Below are 16,286 nucleotides of genomic sequence, written 5' to 3' on the forward strand. Positions count from 1 at the left end.
AATGTAGCCTTTATCTCGTCAACCATTTTTCGTAGAGGTATGCTTTCAATTTAAAAAAAAAAAATCTAAAAATGTCTTAACAAATTACCCTGTACCAGTTTTGGGAGTGAAAAAAACAGTGTGTCACAAAATGAAAAATGTCCAGTTTTATACGTTCCCCCCGTCTTCGAATTTCTAGTTAAAAAGTTGTTGACTTGTGTCTTTCTGTTGTTGACTTGAGTCGAACGAAGATATCCTGTGTTTTTAACTGCAATTTTTGCAGAGATATTAGAATTTTTTGTCTTTTGGAGACACGGGGCAACAACTTTCCAGTTGGAAGTCATTGGACAATGGTGGGAGCGTATATAAATTTAGATTTTTTTTAATTTTATAATACACTGCATTTCCGCTCTTAAACCTTGTACAAAGTGATTTCTGAACACATTTTGAACAATTTTTTAAACTGAAACTATACTTCCACGACGAACGGTCAATGAGATAAAGGCCGAATTAGGACTTGCAGGACTTCCTACATAGTTTGTGATGGGTTGAATTGGAATTTCGTGGAAAGAATCGTATTTTTTCCTGGAAAAGCCACAAAATACCACTGAAACCGATAAATAAACGTTAAAATTTTGAAAATTACAGATCAGTTAACAGTAAGAAATTCGCGCTTATTTTTCTTTTCAATTTTTCACCCCGTTCCCCTTATCTGAAGCAAAGTCATCAAGAGAAGAGCTCGTATCCATATCTCCGTCATTAAAGATTTCCGCTGTCAATACAAATTTTCCAAGCGGCGAAGCCTAGGAAATGGTGGCGAGCGAACATATGATAGAAAAAGTTTTCCTTTCGCAATCTCCGATTTTTGAACAAAAATACAACGTTTTAATGTCCCACTTCCGCCAGAAAATGCTCGATAGTAGTTAATGTTTCCTTGATCGAAAATATTTCGAACTTTTCACGAAGACTTTTAACGATGAATATATTATTTCTAGCGACCGATTATTACTTTTATATCATGACATATTCACCAGATATAAGCACACGTGATGATAACGCAGGTTTCAAATTTCTCGTACATCATAGTTTATTAACCCTTAACTGTGGCGTGGTGAGGTCATCTCGAACCCACCACCCCCCCCCCCCCGCATTGCCACCCCTTGGCAATGCGGGGGGGTGCCACATCTTGCCACCCCTTGAAAAAGAAATGCATTTGGGCCCCTCTTATTTTCAAACTAGTTGTTTACAAGTGTTTGACAAATTTATGATGTTTTTCTACTTTTTCCTCCCTCTATATCAGGGATTCACAAAGTGGGTGTTAACGCCCCCTGGAGGGCGAGGGAATGTTCTTGGGAGGGCGGTATAAGCTACGGGTATTACATAAGATCCTATGGGTTAAATTGCGTTCGGGGGCGATGGGAGAAAAAATTTCTGAAGAAGAGGGCGATGGGACCAAAAAGGTTGGAAAACACTGCTCTATATATCATTGATTAAAGTTTCCGTGGGATCACAAAATGACCCCACTACACCACTTGCTAACAATGACGCAACAAGTTGATCACATAGATCGTCCGTACAATTCACTAACAGCTACAATTCATGATCAACCTCGGATATCCGATGTTTCATGATTAATTTGAAAGCATTATCGAGAAAACTCCCACTCTTCGGAGACGCCATTTCGATCTGAACACTCCGGCCATCAGAAGAGCAGCAGTTTACTCGATAATGCTTTCAAATTAATCATGAAACATCGGATATCCAAGGTTGAGCATGAGTTATAGTTGTTCGTGAATTGTATGCAAGATCTGTGTGATCAACTTGTTGTGTTATTGCTAGCAAGGACTGTGTCTCCGACTTGGAACAAGACTAGTTTTGGTGCTTGTGAAAATATGCTAAATGTTATTTGAATTTTTAAATTTTATTTTCCGAGAGTAGTTTAGTAATATGTGTTCATTTTTCAATCATAAAAACATTTTGAGAAAATTAAAGAAATTTCAAAGAAAAAAATTATCGAGTTGATTGATAGATGAATGAAGTGATGTGAAAAACCCAATGCTTTTATGAAAACTTTTTAGTGATTTTTTTAAATGCATTAATACTAAATGCTAGGGTGAAAACGCCACAACGACGCAAGTTACGCACAGAATTTTCACAACGCCTAGTACGGATTAAAGTTTTTTAAATGAATATGACTATTTTTTAAGCGAAAAAGACCCACTAAACTTATGAATAGAACCATTACCTTTAATAAAAGTTTAAAAAAACCTTAGAATGTACGATGAATGAATGCTGGGCTTTTCCACGGACACATAAGCACATTCATTTTATCAGGTTGCTTGAGACTTTACGAAGTCTGCGAAAATTAATCTCTAATATTGCATTAATGATAATAGTTTTGAGTTTATCTATCGTATGGTGATTATTGCAGTACGTATGCCGACGGACGTAGTCGATGGACTCGCATCGCGAGGTTCCGGGTTCGAACCCCGCCGTCGCCGCAGTGGTGGTCGGCTGAAGTTGGTGTTCTGTGGTTCCCAACTTCGAGGTGCGAATGCAAGCTGATCTCCCCATTAAAAAGTCTCGCCGCAGAGAGCAACAGGTTTACAACGGTAAAATCTTCAAACATTGCACTTCACTCATAGTTCGTAAAATAAGTGGCAGATGGCAGCACTATGACAAGCATTGGACAGAAACAAGCTTCCCGTTAGGTCCACAACACGCACACGCACATTCTAACATGTACCTATTCGTTAGAAGTTCAGCAGAAAAATATGGATGAGGTACATGTGTGGTTTAGTAGTAGTACGTATGCCACATTTTTAAGATGGGATTCGGAAATTTCGCCATCGACTTTCCCCTCCCGGCGTTTCGTCCCCGACATTTCACCCTAGCACGTGTCGTCGCAGGGACATTTCGCCCCTGACATGTCACTTGCCCTGAATGTATGAGTGACCAAGCAAGTGACTGACTGTGTGAATGACCAACTGATTGGGCGAGTGAACGTTTGACTGGATGAGTGACTGTCATCCGAGTTGTCGGTGAATATCTATTGAGTATGATATCAAGCATCTATTCTCAATTGATGAAGTGCACTATGACTCCAACCAGGCGAGGGCTGGCAGGGCTCTAGCACAGCAGCCCAGGGAACCCCTCTATTTTTTACACTATAAATTCACTACAGAGTAGGTGTCTCACCAAGAATCTGTCTCAAGGGGGCCTAGCTCCAGGATGGAGGGAAAGAGGGATGATGAGCACCGAGATGCTCGTGGTAAAAAGGAAAAATTTTATTATTCTAACATGAAAAATGTGCCCTTTAAATCTTTTTTTTTTCTAGGTAGGGGGACACTCTGCCTTTTATTTCACCTGCACAGACAGGCCTGTTTATCTGCTCACTGAATTTCGATATCTGTGCGGAATGACAAAATAACGTGCAACCCTATAAAATATGGGTATTTTTTTTTCTGCGCAGCAAAAAAACTGTATAGACACGGAAACCTTCTCAGGCATTCTCCAGAGCCAAAAGGTTCATATTTTGTAAACTTTTTCACCATGAAAAAAATGGTGCCTGTCTTAGGCACTTTAGTCCGTAACCGATAAATGGGTAAAATAAAATTTCATCAATAAAAATATGCCTTCTAGGAAAATATTGAAAACAATTATACAGTATAGTATTATATTACATGTATATATCCTTTAAGACAGACATCAATGAACTAGAACCCCTTCCGCCACCTATCAAATAAAATTGTAACGATTCTTCGATTGAAATTAATAACTGGATTTTGATTATTATAGCGTATGAAAACAATGCGATATGATATTAACTTATATTTTATATAAGCAATAATATCAGTTGGTCTCGAAATTTAAACAGTTGATTTTTGTATGTGGTAAAGCAACGTTAGTAAAACTCGCAAATATGTACTGGTCTTAAACTTTTCTGTAATTAAAATCTATTTATATAAAATTGATTTTCTGCCTGTCTGTCGGTGTGGGTGTGTGGGTGTTCTCTATACAAATCTACAATTTTGTATGTATACCAAATGGGACCCGACTTGAGCGACAGGCTACTTTAAAATTTCGTCAGAGTAGGGCAAATGCCCCAAACGGGCAAAAAACTGTCGGGCAACAATGGTTTTTGGGCCTCAACAATCACTTTCCGAACGTTTACTTTGGTTACCGTGGTTCCCTAGCAATGCGTTTCAGACGTGTATATGCCTTTACAACGGTTTGTCAGTTCTTTAATTCTGTTAGTATATGCATATGTATAATAGTTTATGCCTTTATAATGGTTTGCCATATTTTCAATACTCTCAGTAATGAGGGTTTTTGAATAGATGTCATAATCATCATGAGCATCGCTTTGAGGATCAGGAAAAGGGTGATCCTCATAGAAATCAGTGTTAAAATTGCCGATTTTACTGTAGAAATGCTGAAATTTGGTGGGGTTTTCTGTCACATCAGTAATTTAAAAAATTGTATTGAATTCTCGATTGTTTGAATACTGAAGTTCGCTTAGAGATACGAAGCCCAGAAAATTAAACGTAAAGTGATTAGCCGGACCTACTTTTGAGTTGGATATCCATGCAATAACATTGTTTTAAACTTTTTATTTATATCTTCTCAAGCGTGAAAATTAATGTCTCCTTATTGTCTAACTGCATAAATTCACACACACACATATAGTTTAGATTGTTTTAAAATTAATTATGGGCTCATAAAGTACATCAAAGAAATTCCACAGTTTTAATATTTTTTGAAGCAGCAACCGGCAGATGAACAACTAGAACTTCAGGGGGAAGTTTCTTTAAATCTAGATTTGTTTATTTCATGAGTCGCCATATTGGTTCAACTTGAACACGGTTTGTATGTCTCTCAAAGAAAGAGGGAGATATCACGTGATCCAAAAAGCCTCATTGAATAACACCCGGGCAACGCCGGGTATTATAGCTAGTAAAATATAAAAGTCAAATACGGCTATTATCGAAGAATCGTAACAGTTTTATTTGATAGGTGGTGGAATGGGTTCCAGTCGATTGATGTTTTTTCATGTATAATGCAAGGTAAAATCAACGGTTTAGGAAATAGCCATTGGGCAACGATAAGAAAGGACATGTATATAAATATAAATAATGTGCCAATACATAACATGTTAATATGAACGTGATAATTTCACGGGTGATATAGACATGGCAGTTTGGTGCAATATAAAAACGTGATAAAATATGTCTTGACGTAAATGTGATAATATTTGGTGCTTGTATAAACGTGAAAATTTGACTAAATATAAACATAATAATTTGTTGAAATATAAACGTAGTAATTTGGCGTAATAAAACGTGCTAATGTGTCTAAAGGGTGTACTGTAAGTGCTAATGCGGCCTTTATCATCTCATCAACCGTTTGTCGTAGAGGTATGATTCCAATTTGAAAAATGCTGAAAATGTGTTCAAAAATTACCCTGTACCAGTTTTAAGAGTGAAAAGTAGTGTGTAACAAAATAAAAATCTAAAATTTATACGGCCTCGCTGTCCCCTAAATTCCAGTTAGAAAGTTGTCGTTGTCCTGTCCCTATTGTGAAAAGCCAACCAAAAAAAAAAAAAAAAAAACCTTCCGAGTTTCTAAATGAAATATTCGAATTCAAAAACCAGAGTAAAGCTGCGAAATGACAGCATAAATGAGGGAAAAGAACGTTGCCCGTTAGTTTTTGCTGTTCTTTCATAACTTTTCTCCAATTTTTTAATTTAAATATCTTAGCGAATATAGCATTTAGAAACACGGAATTTCTTCCGTTGGTCTGAGGAGATAGATACAGTGCAATAACTTTTTAGTTGGGTTTTAGAAAACACAGGGTGTCCGTATATAAAAAGTTAATTTTTTTTTATTTCGTTACAGTTTTGACTTTCAAAACTGGTACGGGATAAATTTTGAGCCACTTTTGATCATTTTTCAAACTGGAATCATACCTCTACGACGCACGGTCGATGAGATAAAGGCCGCATTAGCACTTACGGGACATCCTGTATAATTGTGATATTTCGGTATATAGTCAGACGCATTATCAAAAATTTATTTTAAAATTTTAGTTCGTAATTTAGGTTACTGACAAGTGCTTCGGAGAGGATTATTTTCCGGAAGGAAACTCAAAACATAGTTGCGAATTTGTTTCCATCTTTGATGCCAGAAACAACTCAGAAGTAGGAGAAAAATAGAATTTGCGGTATTCCATTCTCCGTAACGAAATAAAAGGAGAGGCAAACATTGATTATGAAGAAGCGTAATTTAATTACGCCATGTTCGTTCAAGAATCTAACAACTCGACACAAAACTCGCTTTGCTTTTTAATACATACGAGATCTTAAATCTCGCGATGTTTCCGTTCCGTAGAAGTTATTCCAATATACACGTCGTCGACTGGGTCGATGAAAGTAAATATGGTCTCTAAGGCAAAATGTGTTTTGTCTCTTTATGTGAGTTACGGTCATGTCTGGGACACATAAATACAAATTCCTCTCGCGTAACCAATTTTCTATCTCGTGCGTTGTATTTAATGGATTTTTGTGTGTCAGAAGCAAGTTGTAAATTATATAAGAAATTCTTTTTTTCCATTCCCTTTGCGTAGATTCTTCTTCGAGTTGTGAATTCACTAATTTGCTTTCGTGCTCGCAATCATTGCAATTGGATGAGACATAAAATTATTAAAGACCTATTTCAAGAGGATTTCACGTCTAATTTGCTGCTGTTTGCTTTTTTCCTTTCCTACATTCCTGTGACATCGTGTATTGGAAACTAATTGAAGATTGTGTATGTTACGACAAATGTGATAAATTGGTTTATTATACATAGTAACCGGTTGTTATGTATACTTAGCAATCGTCTTGGTAAATTTGAAAAATTTATCATTTTTTCCGGCGAATATGCAAAATACCTAAGCTTCATCGGTAAATTTGATAAATAATAAGAAAATTGTCACTGTTACGGGAGATTATGCATTATAGCGAACGGCAAACAAAATTGTGGTTCAATTGTCCCTGGTTCATTAAGTAGTATCATCTTATTTTTCTAGATAATTTTCTTGAATAATTTGATGTTCAATTATTAAGCAAAATATTATTCAAGTTCCAAGATTTCCGCCATGTAGTAAATTCAATTTTTCTTGATCACGTACTTTATAGACCACACATGCTCAATCTATGGCTAAATGTGGCCCTCGGAGTCATCTGATTTGACACGTGACCTCAAAATTAATTTTGTAAAAATAAACTAAACAGAGAGAGAGAGAGGGTGTGTGTGCACATTTACAGATCACTTAACCTACCCGCGGCTAATTTAGAGAGATCGTTTAAGCGACCCGTGGATACATTTACAGATTATTTAAATGACCCACGGCAAAGTTCTAGATCACTGAAGTGACCCGCTTCAGATCACTCAAGCAGCCCGTAATCACATTTACAGATCACTCAAGCAACCCATAATCACATTTACAGATCACTCAAGCAACCCATAATCACATTTACAGATCACTCAAGCAACCCATAATCACATTTACAGATCACTCACAAGTGACCCCGCGGCATATCAACAGATCACTTAATCGACTCGTGGCAAAGTTCCAATTTAATCAAGTGGCCAGTCCCCGAACCGACGGCCTCACATTTATAAATCACTCAAGTGGCCCGCAGCAGATATACAGACACCACACAATTGCAGCTCACCACGACATACTTACAGATCACTTAAGTACACCGCGGTGCAGTTCCAGATCACTAAATTAAGTGGCCCCCGCGACACGTTTTTAAATCGCAACGAAGAGTGTCCCGCACTCTTCAAAATGGTTGAACAACCTTGTTATATAGACGATTCATTATAATTATTTACTTGATAATTCAATTACCGCTGTGGGATTTTCTTTCATTTTTTTTATTCACAAACTAGCGTTTGTTCGATCAGAACGATTCATGGGGTCAAATACGCGGGGTTTCGATATTTTCCAGGATTTTCTTGCCCAAGAAAATAAAATTGATCGAATGTGAAGTAAATAGTATTTTTCTTCGAGAGAGGGGAAAAGTTTGATCTTTACGTATGAAAGGCCTTCAGCTACTTCGATTAAATCTTCCGTCTTGTACCACCTAAGAAGAGGGGAGAACTCCGCTAGAGATCGATCAAAAGGTACTCGGGCACAACTTTACCTCTGCTATTTATACACGAGAAAATATCTAAAAAAAAAAGCACAATAAATAAACTCTGCCTGGAAAAATTCGTAGACTTCAACAAATAATGATAAATGCAGTCTCAGCGTTGACAACGAGACAGGTAATGGCGATGTGTCTGGAAGTTCTAAAAAAACTCCGCCTTATATATAATTGAAAAGAACTTTTTTTTTTTGCCGGAAGTTTGGCGGCAACTGGTGTAAAAAGGACAGAAAATGGTCGCAAGGGGAGCCATTTTGACTTGAAAGTTTGGATACAGCCTCAACGGGCTCCTGAATAGTGTGGTGGGAGAGACGTAACTATTTTCCACTGCACATACGAGGGGAAAAAACTGACACATCAGAATATAGTATACTCAATAAAAAAAAATATACAGAAATCCGACTGTCAAATATCCCCGAGTTTTTTGGATTGATAGGAAGGGAAAGCGACGAGAGTCTTTGAGGAATACACAGTATATTGCCAAAATTCTGTCCTTTTTAGAGTTTCTGGACATTTTCTCGAATCTCCAGAAAAATACTCTAAGAATAGCTCTGAAATTTCGGTTATATATCCTAATTCCGTCCGTACGGACGGAAGATTGCCCTATGTCAGTATTCGATATTTCCAGTGAAAATTTGGTCACGAGTGCATTTAGGGGGACCGACAAAAAAGTTAAATAAGCAGAAAAAGGGGTTTTTATCAACCCTGTATCATAAAAAGGTGCAAATGACTTATAACTTCAAGCACATATTGTGCTAATTCTGTGCAATATTTCTGTGCATTTTAGTGAGAATAGCTCTGGTGTATTAAAAATATATATATAATATTATATAAATATTATAATAATAATTATAATTATATAAATATTATATAAATATTATAATAATAATTATTATTATATAAATATTATAATAATAATTATAATTATATAAATATTATATAAATATTATAATAATAATTATAATTAAATAAATATTATATAGATATTATAATAATTATTATATTTATATAAATATTATATAAATATTTTCTATAAAATTTCCAATTTTTATTGCATGATATTTGCTTATATATAGCATGCAGAGTTTTCAACTAAGTTTTGCAAAATTTACGCAAAACATGAAATTATACATGATACTAACTGTATAGAAATTTAAAATGTGGCAAATCATTATTCACAATGAGATATGAGTATTTTTAGCAAACGATCCTTCATAGCACGTGCCCCAGAAATATAAATTTAAATATATTTTTAAATTGAATATAAATTTTATTTTGCATAATTTGATTGCCAGATATTTTAGTGCACCTTATATAAAAATTCTAACGTAATGAAAATCCAGAAAGATATACGCGATATCGTGAGTTGTAATTTCAAAACTTGCTGAAAGTACCTGAATAATGAGAGAGAGATTTTCCACAAATCGGCCCCCATACGATTATTTTCTGTTATTGATAATTAAGACCGCAGTATTATGTGAATGGGCAAATGCGCATGTCTCATGCCATGTAAGGGAAGTGTTTCACGAAGTGAAGTCACGCATAACACGCGTGAATGATGTCAAAATGAAGTCAAAAATAAAACAGTAAATAATCCTAGTTCGTTTTCTGTGGTTCCCAACATCGAGAGCTGATCTCCTTGCTAAAAAAAGTCGCGCCACAGAGAACAACAGGGCTACAACAATACAATTATTCAATCGTTAGACTTCACTCATATGTTAGAAAAACTGATGGCAGATCACTATACACAACAATCATTGCAAAGAAATAAACTTCACGTCAGGTTCGCTACACATACACACACATTCCAACATGTACCAATTCAATAGAAGTTTCACAGAGAAATATGGAGGCGGTGCGTGTCTGGTTCAGTAGTAGTAGTAGTAGTAGTAAATAATCCTATACCAATTTGTGGAAAATCCTTTATTATTCAGCTATTTTCAGAGATTTTTGAAATTACAGCTCACAATATCTGTCTGAACTTTCATGACAGTGAGTTAGAATTTTCATATAAGTTACATTATATATGTGGCAATCAAATTATGGAAAACTTAATTTATATTTCTTGCACATGCGCAATTAATAATCATTTACTAAAAGTACTCATATCTATCTCATTGAATAGTAATTTGTCACATTTTAAATTTCTATATACTGTAGCATGTTTCATGTATAGTGTCATGTTTTCTTTAAGTGTCCAATTCCGTAAATATTGGTTGGATAAACTTGACGTGTTATAAGCAAAAATCATGCAATGAAAATTTGAAATTTTATATAGAAAACATTTATATTTTCGTGAATATACAAGCCATTCCCACGAACAAGGCACAACAATATTTCACAAAATTATTATAATATTTTGTTAAAGTTACAAGTTATTTGCAGCTTTTTCTGATATGCAGGGGGTTGATCAAAAACATTTTTTCTTATTTAATGTTTTTGTCTGTCCGTAAATGCACTCGTGGCTAAATTTTCACTGGAAATGGCATTTGACGCAGTGTATATATGACTGAAATTTTAGAGTGATTCGTTCAGTGTTTTCCAGAACGCCCGAGTGGCGTGGTAGTAAAATGCTCGTCTACCGCCGTGAAGGTTGCTGTCACGGTCCCGGGTTCAAACTTCAAGGGATGATAAGATTTTCCCTTAACCAACTTGAGGCGCCCAAAAATAGACAGCGCCTTCATTTCCAACCCATCTCATTAATGGCAGTAAATTGCACTCTGGCCAGAGTTGGTGTTTGGTGAAGTAAAATAGTATTTTCAAACTCCAAAATGGACAGTCTTTTGGAAACATATTATATGTACAGGCTGTCCGGTATGCGCAATTGCAGTGCTTGCATTCCCTCTTGTATCGGAGGAATTATATATATATATATATATACAGCACGTATTGTTGATTGCTATGAGTACTGAACATAGCAAGATGTCATGAGGGGTGGAGCTTTTGGCGAAACTGAGTTCTGCCAATGAACTACAGACGCTAGAAACTTTTTTCAGTTGATGCTATTGTGCTGCTGCTTGAAAGCCCGTATAAACCGAAAAATGCGTATAAATCACATAATTCTCTTTGAATTGTACGGTAATAAATTCTTTACTATAATAAATTTTTATACGTTAAGGAAATCTGAATTTCTTGATGCAAACTAATACCGTTGCTGCCTTTTTCACCGGGAGTTTGGAAAAGACAATGAAATCTCAGTATAACGATACTCTACTTCACCAAACACCAACTCTGGCCGTACCGGTATATTACACAATTTACTGCCATTAATGAGTTGGGTTGGAATTGAAGACACCATCTCTCAGTGTTCACCTGAAGCTCGTTAGGGAAAATATATTATCTATATTCTTCTCCCCAAGTTTGGACCTGGGACCGCGATGGTAATCTTCACGGTGGTAGACGAGCATCTTTTTTACCACCACGCCACTCGGGCGCTGCAACGCAACGCTGTGGACCAAGAAAAAAATATCGTTGTAGAAGGTTTATTGTTACATCGAAACGCAACAGTTTAACATTAGTATATAGGAATTTCCAAACAAGAAAAAATATCGTTGTAGAGGGATTTGTCGTTGTAGTGAGGTTTCACTGTATTTTACAATTATGACTAACATTTCTAAATTCAAATTTCGGGAATTGGATAATCGACATTTTGTTTCTACGAAAACTTAACCAAAAACTTCTTCCATTCGCTAAAATTTCGTTGCTGGGGAATGATATTTACAGAAATGCGGATTATATAGCGAACATTTTTTTTCTAAGTCTCGAAATTCGTGTAAATTTTGTAATTCCGTGGATTATTCGCAAGAAATCATGATTTCTTATTGAAATTTAAAGTTATACAATTGTCAACGTTGACCACCAGCTGAAAAAGAAGCGAAAATTTTCGTTTCGAAAGAAAATTCGTTTCTCGAAGACAGTATTTTTTTTACATCAAAATACTCTATAAGATAAAGCGCCAAGTACTTTTCAATATACATGGGCAACGGTGGATCCTCACTAACAAGATATGCAGAGATTACTTAATCTCCTCACGTGAAAGCTTTTTGCAACAAATTTGGATGTTCTCTATTAGATGAATCCTTGTCCTAACCTAACCACACGTTAAGAAAAAGGAGGAAGAAAAATGAAGTGAAAAGAAGAACCGTGCAATAGATAATAGAGTATACACACAGTAGATTTCTCTTTTCACCCCCCACCCTAAGTGTTCTCTTTCACTCTGGTAGAAAGATGCATCATATGTGGAAGAAAAATAACTAACAAGGGTATAGAAAAAACTGGGAGGAAAAAGAAGCAAGTTGAGTTCATAGGATTACAATGAAACTTCGCGATGGTGAGGAGAGAGGAAATAGAACACAGAGAACAGGATTGATTTTATTCCACTGGACGAAATATTTCGTCCGTGATCGTAAAGAAGATAATAAAGTTCAATATGAGCACCCTTAGTGGCTGCACGATGCCAGACAGACAGTTTCTGTTCACAGTTTGAGCTCAGTGTTTTTTCTCTTCCCATAATCCCCTACGATAATAAATTCTGATTCACATTTTAAAAAAAAGGACATTTTTTTTCCAAGCGGAGAAACGGAAACGTACATGAAGCTTCGTTATTGGTTTTATTGTTCGCGTCAGACTAGATCTGGAATTCTGTCAAATTGCGATCCGCAGCGAGTTACAATGTTCGTGACAAAATGATTAATACGGGAGATCGACAAGGGCGAGACACGGCGGGCAAAAGAGATACAAGATTCGATTAGGAAAGATTGCTATATTTAGCAACATGGCAAATGATTTCGCGATATTCTCGCGAAGGCTTTTCTCCTCGGTATTCGGCTGTTGTATTCACAAAGGCATAAGCAAGATAAATGATGCGTCAATGGAAATCAAGGATCGAGAGAGAAGCTTACTCTGTCTCTTGTTGTGTGTGTGTGTGTGCCACTTATTAACGAGTTTTGGATGCGTCGAGTCAAAAGAGTTTATTGTGCGTTTTTCGCTCGACGTGACAGGCCAATAACTCTTTCTCTCTCTGTGATGATGATGCAACTCAATGTTCATCAATATTACTCATCGGTTTTTTTTTTCTTGTTTCGTGATTGCTTCTATTTTTGTGTTCGGAGAAACAGTTTATATTATACGCGAAAGTAGTTTTTTCACTCATTCGACAACACATTACAAAATTCAAAACATGTTTCCCTGTTTTAACCCTAGGTTAAAAGCAGAGTTTCTCAAAGTGGGCGTCGTGGTTATTGGGAAGGGGAAGGGTAGGGTGTCGCGCTCAGCTGTCAATATTGATGTGTGTGCTTATTCAATGCCAATAGATGATTCTTTTCGAGACTATTTCGGGGAGCCGTGGATGAATAATGACTAAGAGGCAAAGGAACCTTTCTTTCTTTTTGTTTCAAACCCAGCACAACTCAGGTCTATCACCACCTATGGGCGATTTATTACGTAGTGAGTTGTGCCGGAAGTGTAACTGTGTGTGTGTACCAACAGTCTGAGTGCGTATGTAGTGTTGTGTTTGATTTTTCAGTGCTTTTTTTTTCAAACCGAGCACAACTCAGGTCTATCGCCATAAGCACTTTACTACCTAGTGAGTTGTGCCGGAATTGTAAGTGTGTGTACCTAACAGTCTGAGTGCGTATCTAGTGTTGTGTGTATGATTTTACAGTGCTGCCATCTATATCTCAGAAGTGAAGTGACTGATGTGTAGTGACTGAATATTTGTACTGTTTGTAGGCCTGTTGCTCTCTGTGGCGAGACTTTCTAACGGGGAGATCGGCTCGCATTTGCTCCTCGAAGTTGGTTTTTCAGTGCTGTCATCTATATTTCAGAAGTGAAGTGAGTGGTGTGTTATGATTGAATTACATTTGTACGGTTTGTAGGTCTGTTGCTGTCTGTGGCGAGACTTTTTGAACGGGAGATCGGCTCGCATTCGCGCCTTGGCTTGGCATTGCAAACATACAAGTAAGAGGGTTTTAAGGAGGTGAGATATCTAGTAATTTTTGAGATCAAGTTAGAAATCAATAGAATCAAGTTCAAGGAATCAAGTTAGGCGAGATAACTCACAATTGCTACTGAGAGGTTAAAATGCCTCTCTTTCTTCTTGAATGTGTGCAATAACTGGTTAATCGCAATATGATGATTCGCTTCGGAGAACAAAATACTTTCGTTTCGCCAGTGTGAGAGATTCGGCTCCCAACAATAAAATACATAATTCTTGACATCGTAGATAATTTGAAGATTTTCTCTCCCGAATTTCGAAGATAGGTGACAGCACATGCTCAACACAAATTGTAGATCATGCTAGACACGAACAACTTTGTTAGCATATTTGAATTTTAACAACTTTTTTTCGGAGTGTAATTTATCTATCCTTCTCAACATTTTTATTTTCTCTTACGTCCAATGGCTCATAATTTTCAATGTCCTCGCATGATGGAGGAAAAAGAACATTCGAAGGTATGAGCGGTGTGCAGAGAGTTCCAACTTTCCAAAGAAAAGCTTCCTGATTTGAGGAAAGGCCGTCCATGAGTAAATCTTGAAGTCAAAGAAAACCTCCATTTCCTTCTAGCCGGATATTTCTATCAGCCAGGTAGAATGTCGTCGTATGGGCTCCTGTTCGACTAATAAATTTTCAATAAATTCTAGATTTTAAAATTTAGAATAAATTCCAGATTATAAAAGCTTCCATAATCATACATTTTTACAATGTATAATGGTTTTCTTCATTAACTGTGTATTCCCATTAATTTTTGTTGATGTTTGCTTATAGCTATGTTTTAGTATTCTACATTTTTGTATAATTCTGCAATAATGTATTTTTTATTTTGCGATGTCATTTTACTCTTTAACGCTGAGGCTCAAAGTTTCCCAAACTCGTTAAGACGGCCCTAGCCAGGTAAGTTCGGTCTGTAAAGCTCGACTTACCCCCGTTTCTGTGTAAGCGCAATGTATAAAGAGTGATTACTTAATTCCCCTTGTGCAACATTTTACTTACCACCTGTTGGTCCTAGAGGCAAACGTCCTATTATATAAAGTATCCAAATAACGTGGAAAACTCAGATACGCCACGTTGTGAGGAGTTTTATAGTTATCGAAATAAAAAAAACCAACTTCTCTTCTTTATGGGCACCCCGCGCTCAAAAACTCGTTAGAAAATTGTTACCATATCTCTCCGGAGGCCAACAAAAAAATTTTCACGTTTTTAAGGACAATATTTGTTGAGATATTCGAATTCAAAAATCGGAGGAAAGTTGGGAAAGAACGGCATGAAATAACAGACAACGCTGTTTTCCCTCATTGCAGCAGTTCTTTCCCAACTTTTTCCGATTTTTGAATTTAAATACCTCAGCAAATATTGCACTTAGAAACTGGGAAAAAAAAAATTTGCTGCCTCAGGAGAGACAGGCCAAAAACTTTTTAATTTTGATTTTTCTTTAATTTTGGGTACGCTGTATTTTCACTCTCGAAACTGCTACAGGGGCTGAACTAGTACCTGAACATATCTTGAGCATGGATTTTTTTTTAGCATCAGCAGAGACAGGGCAACAATGTTTTAATCGAGTTTGTGACGACAAGGTGTTCGTATAAACAGTTAATGCTTTTTATTTTAATATCTATGCAACCCTTTGCAACATGAATGGCATATCTGAGTACTACACGTTGTTTGAATGCTTTTTCCAAATTGGAAGTGTGCTTGTAGGATCAACGATTCGCAAGTAAAATAGGGCAGGGGAAATTAAGTAATCACCCTGTTTACACCCCCGAATTTAAAACTTCCAGTCTCTCCTCATGGGCATTCTGTGGTTTCCAATTTCGGGACACGAATGCAAACCGATCTCCCCGTTACAGGCCTGCAAGGGTACAAATATTGTCATTACACTTCACTCACTTCACTTTTGAAATATACATGGCAGCACTGAAAAATTAGACACACAACACTATATATACTTTCAGACTTCCGGCACAACTCACTAGCTAGTAAATTGCTCACGGCGATAGACCGGAGTTGTTTTCGATTAGAAAGAAAGAAACGCCTCGAAGGGGGCCCACGAAAAACTACAGACATATACAGGGCGATAATAATTAAAGTTCGCTACTCAGAGTACTTTTTCTCAA

Source organism: Pholcus phalangioides, unplaced genomic scaffold, assembly GCF_987345545.1.
Source record: "Pholcus phalangioides strain wild (caught in Gottingen) unplaced genomic scaffold, Ppha-v1.0 ptg000015l_1, whole genome shotgun sequence".
NCBI classification, from domain to species: domain Eukaryota; kingdom Metazoa; phylum Arthropoda; class Arachnida; order Araneae; family Pholcidae; genus Pholcus; species Pholcus phalangioides.